Genomic DNA, 15451 nt, shown 5'->3' with positions numbered 1-15451 from the left:
CCATGGGGAGGCACTAGATGCTTCCTGCGTTTCCAGCCCAACCCCCGCCTTTCCCCGGCTGCCCGCACTGGGAGGGACTCGGGGAAGACTCTCGAAGGGCTCCTAGGAGATCCCGGGTACTGCAGACAGAAGAAGGAACCTCTCCACACTCAGAATCCCGGAACACGTCTGACTGTGTGGGAGAGTTTCGGGGCCGCCCTCCACGCCGCTGCCTGGAGTCACAGGTGTTCCCTGGCAGGGGGAAGACCGCTAATTACCTCCCTTGTCCATGGGGAGGCACAAGATGCTACCTGCTTTTCCAGCACAACCTCCGCCATTCCCCGGCAGCCCGCACAGGAAGGGACTGGGGGAAGACACTCGAAGCGCTCCTAGGTGAACCCGGGTGCTGCAGACATATCACGGAACCTCCCCACACTCAGAATTCCGGAACACGGCTGACTGTGTGGGGGAGGATCGGGGCCGACCTCCACGCAGCTGCCTGGTGTCACAGGTGTTCCCTGGCAGGGGGAAGTCCGCTAATTACCTCCCTTGTCCATGGGGATGCACTAGATGCTACCTGCGTTTATAGCCCAACCCCCGCCTTTCCCTGGCTGCCCGTACTGGGAGGGACTCGGGGAAGACTTTGAAGGGCTCCTTGGAGATCCCGGGTGCTGCAGACATAAGACGGTACCTCCCCACACTCAGAATTCCGGAACACGGATGACTGTGTGGGGGAGGTTCGGGGCCGCCCTCCACGCAGCTGCCTTGTGTCACAGGTGTTCCCTGGCAGGCGGAAGTCCGCTAATTACCTCCCCTGTCCAGGGGGAGGCACTAGATGCTACCTGCGTTTCCAGCACAACCCCCTCCTTTCCCCGGCAGCCCGCACAGGGATGGACTCTGGGAAGACCCTCGAAGGGCTCCTAGGAGATCCCGGGTGCTGCAGACAGAAGACGGAACCTCCCCACACTCTCAATTCCGGAACACGGTTGACTGTGTGGGGGAGGTTCGGGGCCGCCCTCCACGCAGCTGCCTTGTGTCACAGGTGTTCCCTGGCAGGTGGAAGTCCGCTAATTACCTCCCCTGTCCATGGAGAAGCACTAGATGCTACCTGTGTTTCCAGCACAACCCCCTCCTTTCCCCGGCAGCCCGCACAGGGAGGGACTCTGGGAAGAAACTGGAAGGGCTCCTAGGAGATCCCGGGTGCTGCAGACAGAAGACGGAACCTCCCCACACTCAGAATTCCGGAACATGGCTGACTGTGTGGGGGAGGTCGGAGCCGACCTCCACGCAGCTGCCTGGTGTCACAGGTGTTCCCTGGCAGGGGGAAGTCCGCTAATTACCTCCCCTGTCCATGGGGATGCACAAGATGCTACCTGCGTTTCCAGCCCAACCCCCGCCTTTCCCTGGCTGCCCGCACTGGGAGGGACTCGGGGAAGACTCTCGAATGGCTCCTAGGGGATCCTGGTTGCTGCAGACAAAAGACGGAACCTCCCCACACTCAGAATTCCGGAACACGGGTGACTGTGTGGGTGAGGTTTAGGGCCGCCCTCCACACAGCTTCCTGGTGTCACAGGTGTTCCCTGGCTGGTTGAAGTCCGCTAATTACCTCCCCTGTCCATGGGGAGGCACTTGATGCTACCTGATTTTCCAGCCCAACCCCCGCCTTTCCCCGGCAGCCCGCAGTTGGAGGGATTCGGGGAAGACACTCGAAGGGCTCCTAGGAGATCCCGGGTGCTGCAGACAGAAGACGGAACCTCCCCACACTCAGAATTCCGGAACACGGTTGACTGTGTGGGGGAGGTTCGGGGCCGCCCTCCACGCAGCTGCCTGGTGTCACAGGTGATCCCTGGCAGGGGGAAGTCCGCTAATTACCTCCCTTGTCCATGGGGAAGCACAAGATGCTACCTGCTTTTCCAGCCCAACCCCCGCCTTTCCCTTGCTGCCCGCACTGGGAGGGACTCGGGGAAGACTCTCGAAGGGCTCTTAGGAGATCCCGGGTGCTGCAGACTTAAGACGGAACCTCCCCACACTCAGAATTCCGGAACAGGGCTGACTGTGTGGGGAAGGTTCGGGGCCGCCATCCACGCAGCTGCCTGGTGTCACAGGTGTTCCCTGGCAGGGGGAAGTCCGCTAATTACCTCCCTTGTCCATGGGGAGGCACTAGATGCTACCTGCTTTTCCAGCACAACCCCCGCCTTTCCCCAGCAGCCCGCACAGGGAGGGACTTGGGGAAGACACTCGAAGGGCTCCTAGGAGAACCCGGGTGCTGCAGACATAAGACGGAACCTCCCCACACTCAGAATTCCGGAACACGTGTGACTATGTTGGTGAGGTTTAGGGCCGCCCTCCACACAGCTTCCTGGTGTCACAGGTGTTCCCTCGTAGGGGGAAGACCGCTAAATACCTCCTCTGTCCATGGGGAGGCACTAGATGCTACCTGAGTTTCCAGCCCAACCCCCGCCTTTCCCCGGATGCCTGCACTGGGAGGGACTCGGGGAAGACTCTCGAAGGGTTCCTAGGAGATCCCGGGTGCTGCAGACAGAAGACGGAACCTCCCCACACTCAGAATTCCGGAACACGCCTGACTGTGTGGGGAAGGTACCGGGCCGCCCTCCACGCAGCTGCCTGGTGTCACAGGTGTTCCCTGGCAGGGGGAAGTCCGCTAATTACCTCCCTTGTCCATGGGGATGCACAAGATGCTACCTGCTTTTCCAGCCGAACCCCCGCCATTCCCCGGCAGCCCGCACAGGGAGGGACTGGGGGAAGACACTCGAAAGGCTCCTAGGAGAACCCGGGTGCTGCAGACAGAAGACGGAACCTCCCCACACTGAGAATTCCGGAACACGGCTGACTGTGTGGGGGAGGTTCGGGGCCGCCCTCCACGCAGCTGCCTGGTGTCACAGGTGTTCCCTGGCAAGGGGAAGTCCGCTAATTACCTCCTTTGTCCATGGGGAGGCACAAGATGCTACCTGCTTTTCCAGCCCAACCCCCGCATTTCCCCAGCAGCCCGCACAGGGAGGACTGGGGGAAGAAACTCGAAGGGCTCCTAGGAGAACACGGGTGCTGCAGACAGAAGACGGAACCTCCCCACAATCAGAATTCTGGAACACGGTTGACTGTGTGGGGGAGGTTCGGGGCCGCCCTCCACGCAGCTGCCTTGTGTCACAGGTGTTCCCTGGCAGGTGGAAGTCCGCTAATTACCTCCCCTGTCCATGGGGAAGCACTAGATGCTACCTGCGTTTCCAGCACAACCCCCTCCTTTCCCCGGCAGCCCGCACAGGGAGGGACTCTGGGAAGACACTCGAAGGGCTCCTAGGAGATCCCGGGTGCTGCAGACAGAAGACGGAACCTCCCCACACTCAGAATTCCGGAACAGGGCTGACTGTGTGGGGGAGGTTCGGGGCCGACCTCCACGCAGCTGCCTGGTGTCACAGGTGTTCCCTGGCAGGGGGAAGTCCGCTAATTACCTCCCCTGTCCATGAGGATGCACTAGATGCTACCTGCGTTTCCAGCCCAACCCCCGCCTTTCCCTGGCTGCCCGCACTGCGAGGGACTCGGGGAAGACTCTCGAATGGCTCCTAGGAGATCCCGGTTGCTGCAGACAAAAGACGGAACCTCCCCACACTCAGAATTCCGGAACACGGGTGACTGTGAGGGTGAGGTTTAGGGCCGCGCTCCACACAGCTTCCTGGTGTCACAGGTGTTCCCTAGTAGGGGGAAGACCGCTAATTACCTCCCCTGTCCATGGGGAGGCACTAGATGCTACCTGAGATTCCAGCCCAACCCCCGCCTTTCCCCGGCAGCCCGCAGTTGGAGGGATTCGGGGAAGACACTCGAAGGGCTCCTAGGTGATCCCGGGTGCTGCAGACAGAAGACGGAACCTCCCCACACTCAGAATTCCGGAACACGGCTGACTGTGTGGGGGAGGTTTGGGGCCGCCCTCCACGCAGCTGCCTGGTGTCACAGGTGTTCCCTGGCAGGGGGAAGTCCGCTAATTACCTCCCTTGTCCATGGGGAGGCACAAGATGCTACCTGCTTTTCCAGCCGAACAACCGCCTTTCCCCGGCAGCCCGCACAGGGAGGGACTGGGGGAAGACACTCGAAATGCTCCTAGGAGAACCCCGGTGGCTGCAGACAGAAGTCGGAACCTCCCCACACTCAAATTCCGGAACACGTGTGACTGTGTGGGTGAGGTTTAGGGCCGCACTCCACGTAGCTTCCTGGTGTCACAGTTGTTCCCTGGCAGGGGGAAGTCCGCTATTTACCTCCCTTGTCCATGGGGAGGCACTAGATGCTACCTGCTTTTCCAGCCCAACCCCCGCCTTTCCCCGGCAGCCAGCACTGGGAGGGACTCGGAGAAGACTCTCGCAGGGCTCCTAGGAGATCCCGGGTGCTGCAGACAAAAGACGGAACCTCCCCACACTCAGAATCCCGGAACACGTCTGACTGTGTGGGAGAGGTTCGGGGCCGCCCTCCACGCAGCTGCATGGAGTCACAGGTGTTCCCTGGCAGGGGGAAGTCCGCTAATTACCTCCCCTGTCCATGGGGAGGCACTAGATGCTACCTGCGTTTCCAGCCCAACCCCCGCATTTCCCCGGCTGCCCGCACTGGGAGGGACTCCGGGAAGACTCTCGAAGGGCTCCTAGGAGATCCCGGGTACTGCAGACAGAAGAAGGAACCTCCCCACACTCAGAATCCCGGAACACGTCTGACTGTGTGGGAGAGTTTCGGGGCCGCCCTCCACGCAGCTGCCTGGTGTCACAGGTGTTCCCTGGCAGGGGGAAGTCCGCTAATTACCTCCCTTGTCCATGGGGAGGCACAAGATGCTACCTGCTTTTCCAGCACAACCTCCGCCATTCCCCGGCAGCCCGCACAGGAAGGGACTGGGGGAAGACACTCGAAGGGATCCTAGGTGAACCCGGGTGCTGCAGACATAACACGGAAACTCCCCACACTCAGAATTCCGGAACACGGCTGACTGTGTGGGGGAGGTTCGGGGCCGACCTCCACGCAGCTGCCTGGTGTCACAGGTGTTCCCTGGCAGGGGGAAGTCCGCTAATTACCTCCCCTGTCCATGGGGATGCACTAGATGCTACCTGCGTTTATAGCCCAACCCCCGCTTTTCCCTGGCTGCCCGTACTGGGAGGGACTCGGGGAAGACTCTTGAAGGGCTCCTTGGAGATCCCGGGTGCTGCAGACATAAGACGGTACCTCCCCACACTCAGAATTCCGGAACACGGATGACTGTGTGGGGGAGGTTCGGGGCCGCCCTCCACGCAGCTGCCTTGTGTCACAGGTGTTCCCTGGCAGGTGGAAGTCCGCTAATTATCTCCCCTGTCCAGGGGGAGGCACAAGATGCTACCTGCTTTTCCAGCCTAACCCCCGCCTTTCCCCAGCAGCCCGCACAGGGAGGGACTGGGGGAAGACACTCGAAGGGCTCCTAGGAATACACGGGTGCTGCAGACAGAAGACGGAACCTCCCCACACTCAGAATTCCGGAACACGGTTGACTGTGTTGGGGAGGTTCGGGGCCGCCCTCCACGCAGCTGCCTTGTGTCACAGGTGTTCCCTGGCAGGTGGAAGTCCGCTAATTACCTCCCCTGTCCAGGGGGAGGCACTAGATGCTACCTGCGTTTCCAGCACAACCCCCTCCTTTCCCCGGCAGCCCGCACAGGGAGGGACTCTGAGAAGACCCTCGAAGGGCTCCTAGGAGATCCCGGGTGCTGCAGACAGAAGACGGAACCTCCCCACACTCTCAATTCCGGAACACGGCTGACTATTTGGGGGAGTTTCGGGGCCGCCCTCCACGCAGCTGCCTGGTGTCACAGGTGTTCCCTGGCAGGGGAAGTCCGCTAATTACCTCCCTTGTCCATGGGGAGGCACAAGATGCTACCTGCTTTTCCAGCCCAACCCCCGCCTTTCCCCAGCAGACCACACAGGGAGGGACTGGGGGAAGACACTCGAAGGGCTCCTAGGAATACACGGGTGCTGCAGACAGAAGACGTAACCTCCCCACACTCAGAATTCCGGAACACGGTTGACTGTGTGGGGGAGGTTCGGGGCCGCCCTCCACGCAGATGCCTTGTGTCACAGGTGTTCCCTGGCAGGTGGAAGTCCGCTAATTACCTCCCCTGTCCATGGAGAAGCACTAGATGCTACCTGCGTTTCCAGCACAACCCCCTCCTTTCCCCGGCAGCCCGCACAGGGTGGGACTCTGGGAAGACACTGGAAGGACTCCTAGGAGATCCCGGGTGCTGCAGACAGAAGACGGAACCTCCCCACACTCAGAATTCCGGAACATGGCTGACTGTGTGGGGGAGTTCGGGGCCGACCTCCACGCAGCTGCCTGGTGTCACAGGTGTTCCCTGGCAGGGGGAAGTCCGCTAATTACCTCCCCTGTCCATGGGGATGCACTAGATGCTTCCTGCGTTTCCAGCCCAACCCCCGCCATTCCCTGGCTGCCCGCACTGGGAGGGACTCGGGGAAGACTCTCGAATGGCTCCTAGGAGATCCCGGTTGCTGCAGACAAAAGACGGAACCTCCCCACACTCAGAATTCCGGAACACGGGTGACTGTGTGGGTGAGGTTTAGGGCCGCCCGCCACACAGTTTCCTGGTGTCACAGGTGTTCCCTGGCAGGTGGAAGTCCGCTAATTACCTCCCCTGTCCATGGGGAGGCACTTGATGCTACCTGAGATTCCAGCCCAAACCCCGCCTTTCCCCGGCAGCCCGCAGTTGGAGGGATTCGGGGAAGACACTCGAAGGGCTCCTAGGAGATCCCGGGTGCTGCAGACAGAAGACGGAACCTCCCCACACTCAGAATTCCGGAACACGGTTTACTGTGTGGGGGAGGTTCGGGGCCGCCCTCCACGCAGCTGCCTGGTGTCACAGGTGTTCCCTGGCAGGGGGAAGTCCGCTAATTACCTCCCTTGTCCATGGGGAGGCACAAGATGCTACCTGCTTTTCCAGCCCAACCCCCGCCTTTCCCCGGCAGCCCGCACAGGGAGGGACTATGGGAAGACACTCGAAGGGCTCCTAGGAGATCCCGGGTGCTGCAGATATAAGACGGAACCTCCCCACACTCAGAATTCCGGAACCCGGATGACTGTGTGGAGGAGGTTCGGGGCCGCCCTCCACGCAGCTGCCTTGTGTCACAGGTGTTCCCTGGCAGGTGGAAATCCGCTAATTACCTCCCATGTCCATGGGGAGGCACTAGATGCTACCTGCGTTTCCAGCACAACCTCCTCCTTTCCCAGGCAGCCCGCACAGGGAGGGACTCTGGGAAGACACTCGAAGGGCTCCTAGGAGATCCCGAGTGCTGCAGACATAAGACGGAACCTCCCCACACTCAGAATTCCGGAACACGGGTGACTGTGTTGGTGAGGTTTAGGGCCGCCCTCCACACAGCTTCCTGGTGTCACAGGTGTTCCCTGGTAGGGGGAAGACCGCTAAATACCTCCTCTGTCCATGGGGAGGCACTAGATGCTACCAGAGTTTCCAGCACAACCCCCGCCTTTCCCCGGATGCCTGCACTGGGAGGGACTCGGGGAAGACTCTCGAAGGGTTCCTAGGAGATCCCGGGTGCTGCAGACAGAAGACGGAACCTCCCCACACTCAGAATTCCGGAACACGGCTGACGGTGTGGGGGAGGTACGGGGCCGCCCTCCACGCAGCTGCCTGGTGTCACAGGTGTTCCCTGGCAGGGGGAAGTCCGCTAATTACCTCCCTTGTCCATGGGGATGCACAAGATGCTACCTGCTTTTCCAGCTCAACCCCCGCCATTCCCCGGCAGCCTGCACAGTGAGGGACTGGGGGAAGACACTCGAAAGGCTCCTAGGAAACCCGGGTGCTGCAGACAGAAGACGGAACCTCCCCACACTGAGAATTCCGGAACACGGCTGACTGTGTGGGGGAGGTGCGGGGCCGCCCTCCACGCAGCTGCCTGGTGTCACAGGTGTTCCCTGGCAGGGGGAAGTCCGCTAATTACCTCCCTTGTCCATGGGGAGGCACAAGATGCTACCTGCTTTTCCAGCCCAACCCCCACCTTTCCCCAGCAGCCCGCACAGGGAGGGACTGGGGGAAGACATTCGAAGGGCTCCTAGGAGAACACGGGTGCTGCAGACAGAAGACGGAACCTCCCCACAATCAGAATTCTGGAACACGGTTGACTGTGTGGGGGAGGTTCGGGGACGCCCTCCACGCAGCTGCCTTGTGTCACAGGTGTTCCCTGGCAGGTGGAAATCCGCTAATTACCTCCCCTGTCCATGGGGTTGCACTAGATGCTACCTGCGTTTCCAGCCCAACCCCCACCTTTCCCTGGCTGCCCGCACTGGGAGGGACTCGGGGAAGACTCTCGAATGGCTCCTAGGAGATCCCGGTTGCTGCAGACAAAAGACGGAACCTCCCCACACTCAGAATTCCGGAACACGGGTGACTGTGTGGGTGAGGTTTAGGGCCGCGCTCCACACAGCTTCCTGGTGTCACAGGTGTTCCCTAGTAGGGGGAAGACCGCTAATTACCTCCCCTGTCCATGGGGAGGCACTAGATGCTACCTGAGTTTCCAGCCCAACCCCCGCCTTTCCCGGGCAGCCCGCAGTTGGAGGGATTCCGGGAAGACACTCGAAGGGCTCCTAGGAGATCCCGGGTGCTGCAGACAGAAGACGGAACCTCCCCACACTCAGAATTCCGGAACACGGCTGACTGTGTGGGGGAGGTTCGGGGCCGCCCTCCACGCAGCTGCCTGGTGTCACAGGTGTTCCCTGGCAGGGGGAAGTCCGCTAATTACCTCCCTTGTCCATGGGGAGGCACAAGATGCTACCTGCTTTTCCAGCCCAACCCCCGCCTTTCCCCAGCAGCCCGCACAGGGAGGGACTGGGGGAAAACACTCGAAGGGCTCCTAGGAGAACACGGGTGCTGCAGACAGAAGACGGAACCTCCCCACAACAGAATTCTGGAACACGGTTGACTGTTTGGGGGAGGTTCGGGGACGCCCTCCACGCAGCTGCCTTGTGTCACAGGTGTTCCCTGGCAGGTGGAAGTCCGCTAATTACCTCCCCTGTCCATGGGGAAGCACTAGATGCTACCTGCGTTTCCAGCACAACCCCCTCCTTTCCCCGGCAGCCCGCACAGTGAGGGACTCTGGGAAGACACTCGAAGGGCTCCAAGGAGATCCCGGGTGCTGCAGACAGAAGACGGAACCTCCCCACACTCAGAATTCCGGAACACGGCTGACTGTGTGGGGGAGGTTCGGGGCCGACCTCCACGCAGCTGCCTGGTGTCACAGGTGTTCCCTGGCAGGGGGAAGTCCGCTAATTACCTCCCCTGTCCATGGGGATGCACTAGATGCTACCTGCGTTTCCAGCCCAACCCCCGCCTTTCCCTGGCTGCCCGCACTGGAAGGGACTCGGGTAAGACACTCGAATGGCTCCTAGGAGATCCCGGTTGCTGCAGACAATAGACGGAACCTCCCCACACTCAGAATTCCGGAACACGGGTGACTGTGTGGGTGAGGTTTAGGGCCGTGCTCCACATAGCTTCCTGGTGTCACAGGTGTTCCCTAGTAGGGGGAAACCGCTAATTACCTCCCCTGTCCATGGGGAGGCACTAGATGCTACCTGAGTTTCCAGCCCAACCCCCGCCTTTCCCGGGCAGCCCGCAGTTGGAGGGATTCGGGGAAGACACTCGAAGGGCTCCTAGGAGATCCCGAGTGCTGCAGACAGAAGACGGAACCTCCCCACACTCAGAATTCCGGAACACGGCTGACTGTGTGGGGGAGGTTCGGGGCCGCCCTCCACGCAGCTGCCTGGTGTCACAGGTGTTCCCTGGCAGGGGGAAGTCCGCTAATTACCTCCCTTGTCCATGGGGAGGCACAAGATGCTACCTGCTTTTCCAGCCCAACCCCCGCCTTTCCCCGGCAGCCCGCATAGGGAGGGACTCTGGGAAGACACTGGAAGGGCTCCTAGGAGATCCCGGGTGCTGAAGACAGAAGACGGAACCTCCCCACACTCAGAATTCCGGAACACGGCTGACTGTGTGGGGGAAGTTCGGGGCCGAACTCCACGCAGCTGCCTGGTGTCACAGGTGTTCCCTGGCAGGGGGAAGTCCGCTAATTACCTCCCTGTCCTTGGGGTTGCACTAGATGCTACCTGCGTTTCCAGTCCAACCACCGATTTTCCCTGGCTGCCCGCACTGGGAGGGACTCGGGGAAGACTCTCGAATGGCTCCTAGGAGATCCCGGTTGCTGCAGACAAAAGACGGAACCTCCCCACACTCAGAATTCCGGAACACGGGTGACTGTGTGGGTGAGGTTTAGGGCCGCCCTCAACAGAGCTTCCTGGTGTCACAGGTGTTCCCTGGTAGGGGGAATACCGCTAATTACCTCCCCTGTACATGGGGAGGCACTAGATGCTACCTGAGATTCCAGCCCAACCACCACCTTTCCCCGGCAGCCCGCAGTTGGAGGGATTCGGGGAAGACACTCGAAGGGCTCCTAGGAGATCCCGGGTGCTGCAGACAGAAGACGGAACCTCCCCACACTCAGAATTCCGGAACACGGCTGACTGTGTGGGGGAGGTTCGGGGCCGCCCTCCACGCAGCTGCCTGGTGTCACAGGTGTTCCCTGGCAGGGGGAATTCCGCTAATTACCTCCCTTGTCCATGGGGAGGCACAAGATGCTACCTGCTTTTTCAGCACAACCCCCGCCTTTCCCAGGCAGCCCGCACAGGGAGGGACTGGGGGAAGACACTCGAAAGGCTCCTAGGAGAACCCGGGTGCTGCAGACAAAAGACGGAACCTCCCCACACTCAGAATCCCGGAACACGTCTGACTGTGTGGGAGAGGTTCTGGGCCGCCCTCCACGCAGCTGCCTGGTGTCACAGGTGTTCCCTGGAAGGGGGAAGTCCGCTAATTACCTCCCTTGTCCATGGGGAGGCACTAGATGCTACCTGCTTTTCCAGCCCAACCCCCGCCTTTCCCCGGCAGCCCGCACTGGGAGGGACTCGGAGAAGGCTCTCGCAGGGCTCCTAGGAGATCCCGGGTACTGCAGACAGAAGAAGGAACCTCCCCACACTCAGAATCGCGGAACACGTCTGACGGTGTGGGAGAGTTTCGGGGCCGCCCTCCACGCAGCTGCCTGGTGTCACAGGTGTTCCCTGGCAGGGGGAAGTCCGCTAATTACCTCCCTTGTCCATGGGGAGGCACAAGATGCTACCTGCTTTTCCAGCACAACCTCCGCCATTCCCCGGCAGCCCGCACAGGGAGGGACTGGGGGAAGACACTCGAAGGGATCCTAGGTGAACCCGGGTGCTGCAGACATAACACGGAACCTCCCCACACTCAGAATTCCGGAACACGGCTGACTGTGTGGGGGAGGTTCGGGGCCGACCTCCACTCAGCTGCCTGGTGTCACAGGTGTTCCCTGGCAGGGGGAAGTCCGCTAATTACCTCCCCTGTCCATGGGGATGCACTAGATGCTACCTGCGTTTATAGCCCAACCCCCGCCTTTCCCTCCCTGCACGTACTGGGAGGGACTCGGGGAAGACTCTTGAAGGGCTCCTTGGTGATCCCGGGTGCTGTAGACATAAGACGGTACCTCCCCACACTCAGAATTCCGGAACACGGATGACTGTGTGGGGGAGGTTCGGGGCCGCCCTCCACGCAGCTGCCTTGTGTCACAGGTGTTCCCTGGCAGGTGGAAGTCCGCTAATTACCTCCCCTGTCCAGGGGGAGGCACTAGATGCTACCTGCGTTTCCAGCACAACCCCCTCCTTTCCCCGGCAGCCCGCACAGAGAGGGACTCTGGAAAGACCCTCGAAGGGCTCCTAGGAGATCCCGGGTGCTGCAGACAGAAGACGGAACCTCCCCACACTCTCAATTCCGGAACACGGCTGACTGTGTGGGGGAGTTTCGGGGCCGCCCTCCACGCAGCTGCCTGGTGTCACAGGTGTTCCCTGGCAGGGGAAGTCCGCTAATTACCTCCCTTGTCCATGGGGAGGCACAAGATGCTACCTGCTTTTCCAGCCAAACCCCCGCCTTTCCCCGGCAGCCCGCAGTTGGAGGGATTCGGGGAAGACACTCGAAGGGCTCCTAGGTGATCCCGGGTGCTGCAGACAGAAGACGGAACCTCCCCACACTCAGAATTCCGGAACACGGCTGACTGTGTGGGGGAGGTTCGGGGCCGACCTCCACGCAGCTGCCTGGTGTCACAGGTGTTCCCTGGCAGGGGGAAGTCCGCTAATTACCTCCCTTGTCCATGGGGAGGCACAAGATGCTACCTGCTTTTCCAGCCCAACAACCGCCTTTCCCCGGCAGCCCGCACAGGGAGGGACTGGGGGAAGACACTCGAAAGGCTCCTAGGAGAACCCGGGTTCTGCAGACAGAAGTCGGAACCTCCCCACACTCAGAATTCCGGAACACGTGTGACTGTGTGGGTGAGGTTTAGGGCCGCACTCCACGTAGCTTCCTGGTGTCACAGTTGTTCCCTGGCAGGGGGAAGTCCGCTAATTACCTCCCTTGTCCATGGGGAGGCACTAGATGCTACCTGCTTTTCCAGCCCAACCCCCGCCTTTCCCAGGCAGCCCGCACTGGGAGGGACTCGGAGAAGACTCTCGCAGGGCTCCTAGGAGATCCCGGGTGCTGCAGACAAAAGACGGAACATCCCCACACTCAGAATCCCGGAACACGTCTGACTGTGTGGGGGAGGTTCGGGGCCGCCCTCCACGCAGCTGCCTGGAGTCACAGGTGTTCCCTGGCAGGGGGAAGTCCGCTAATTACCTCCCCTGTCCATGGGGAGGCACTAGATGCTACCTGCGTTTCCAGCCCAACCCCCGCCTTTCCCCAGCTGCCCGCACTGGGAGGGACTCGGGGAAGACTCTCGAAGGGCTCCTAGGAGATCCCGGGTACTGCAGACAGAAGAAGGAACCTCCCCACACTCAGAAACCCGGAACACGTCTGACTGTGTGGGAGAGTTTCGGGGCCGCCCTCCACGCAGCTGCCTGGTGTCACAGGTGTTCCCTGGCAGGGGGAAGTCCGCTAATTACCTCCCTTGTCCATGGGGAGGCACAAGATGCTACCTGCTTTTCCAGCACAACCTCCGCCATTCCCCGGCAGCCCGCACAGGAAGGGACTGGGGGAAGACACTCGAAGGGATCCTAGGTGAACCCGGGTGCTGCAGACATAACACGGAACCTCCCCACACTCAGAATTCCGGAACACGGCTGACTGTGTGGGGGAGGTTCGGGGCCGACCTCCACTCAGCTGCCTGGTGTCACAGGTGTTCCCTGGCAGGGGGAAGTCCGCTAATTACCTCCCCTGTCCATGGGGATGCACTAGATGCTACCTGCGTTTATAGCCCAACCCCCGCATTTCCCTGGCTGCCCGTACTGGGAGGGACTCGGGGAAGACTCTTGAAGGGCTCCTTGGAGATCCCGGGTGCTGCAGACATAAGACGGTACCTCCCCACACTCAGAATTCCGGAACACGGATGACTGTGTGGGGGAGGTTCGGGGCCGCCCTCCACGCAGCTGCCTTGTGTCACAGGTGTTCCCTGGCAGGTGGAAGTCCGCTAATTACCTCCCCTGTCCAGGGGGAGGCACTAGATGCTACCTGCGTTTCCAGCACAACCCCCTCCTTTCCCCGGCAGCCCGCACAGGGAGGGACTCTGGGAAGACCCTCGAAGGGCTCCTAGGAGATCCCGGGTGCTGCAGACAGAAGACGGAACCTCCCCACACTCAGAATTCCGGAACACGGCTGACTGTGTGGGGGAGGTTCGGGGCCGACCTCCACGCAGCTGCCTGGTTTCACAGGTGTTCCCTGGCAGGGGGAAGTCCGCTAATTACCTCCCCTGTCCATGGGGATGCACTAGATGCTACCTGCGTTTCCAGCCCAACCCCCGCCTTTCCCTGGCTGCCCGCACTGTGAGGGACTCTGGGAAGACTCTCGAATGGCTCCTAGGAGATCCCGGTTGCTGCAGACAAAAGACGGAACCTCCCCACACTCAGAATTCCGGAACACGGGTGACTGTGTGGGTGAGGTTTAGGGCCGCGCTCCACACAGCTTCCTGGTGTCACAGGTGTTCCCTAGTAGGGGGAAGACCGCTAATTACCTCCCCTGTCCATGGGGAGGCACTAGATGCTACCTGAGTTTCCAGCCCAACCCCCGCCTTTCCCGGGCAGCCCGCAGTTGGAGGGATTCGGGGAAGACACTCGAAGGGCTCCTAGGAGATCCCGGGTCCTGCAGACAGAAGACGGAACCTCCCCACACTCAGAATTCCGGAACACGGCTGACTGTGTGGGGGAGGTTCGGGGCCGCCCTCCACGCAGCTGCCTGGTGTCACAGGTGTTCCCTGGCAGGGGGAAGTCCGCTAATTACCTCCCTTGTCCATGGGGAGGCACAAGATGCTACCTGCTTTTCCAGCCCAACCCCCGCCTTTCCCCGGCAGCCCGCACAGGGAGGGACTCGGGGAAGACACTGGAAGGGCTCCTAGGAGATCCCGGGTGCTGAAGACAGAAGACGGAACCTCCCCACACTCAGAATTCCGGAACACGGCTGACTGTGTTGGGGAGGTTCGGGGCCGAACTCCACGCAGCTGCCTGGTGTCACAGGTGTTCCCTGGCAGGGGGAAGTCCGCTAATTACCTCCCCTGTCCATGGGGTTGCACTAGATGCTACCTGCGTTTCCAGTCCAACCCCCGACTTTCCCTGGCTGCCCGCACTGGGAGGGACTCGGGGAAGACTCTCGAATGGCTCCTAGGAGATCCCGGTTGCTGCAGACAGAATACGGAACCTCCCCACACTCAGAATTCCGGAACACGGGTGACTGTGTGGGTGAGGTTTAGGGCCGCCCTCCACACAGCTTCCTGGTGTCACAGGTGTTCCCTGGTAGGGGGAATACCGCTAATTACCTCCCCTGTACATGGGGAGGCACTAGATGCTACCTGAGATTCCAGCCCAACCACCAACTTTCCCCGGCAGCCCGCAGTTGGAGGGATTTGGGGAAGACACTCGAAGGGCTCCTAGGTGATCCCGGGTGCTGCAGACAGAAGACGGATCCTCCCCACACTCAGAATTCCGGAACACGGCTGACTGTGTGGGGGAAGTTCGGGGCCGCCCTCCACGCAGCTGCCTGGTGTCACAGGTGTTCCCTGGCAGGGGGAATTCCGCTAATTACCTCCCTTGTTCATGGGGAGGCACAAGATGCTACCTGTTTTTCAGCCCAACCCCCGCCTTTCCCAGGCAGCCCGCACAGGGAGGGACTGGGGGAAGACACTCGAAAGGCTCCTAGGAGAACCCGGGTGCTGCAGACAGAAGACGGAACCTCCCCACACTCAGAATTCCGGAACACGTGTGACTGTGTGGGTGAGGTTTAGGGCCGCACTCCACGTAGCTTCCTGGTGTCACAGTTGTTCCCTGGCAGGGGGAAGTCCGCTAATTACCTCCCTTGTCCATGGGGAGGCACTAGATGCTACCTGCTTTTCC

Source organism: Camelus bactrianus, chromosome 3 (genome assembly GCF_048773025.1).
Source record: "Camelus bactrianus isolate YW-2024 breed Bactrian camel chromosome 3, ASM4877302v1, whole genome shotgun sequence".
NCBI lineage: Eukaryota > Metazoa > Chordata > Mammalia > Artiodactyla > Camelidae > Camelus > Camelus bactrianus.
Note: the sequence above shows the minus strand (reverse complement) of the source record.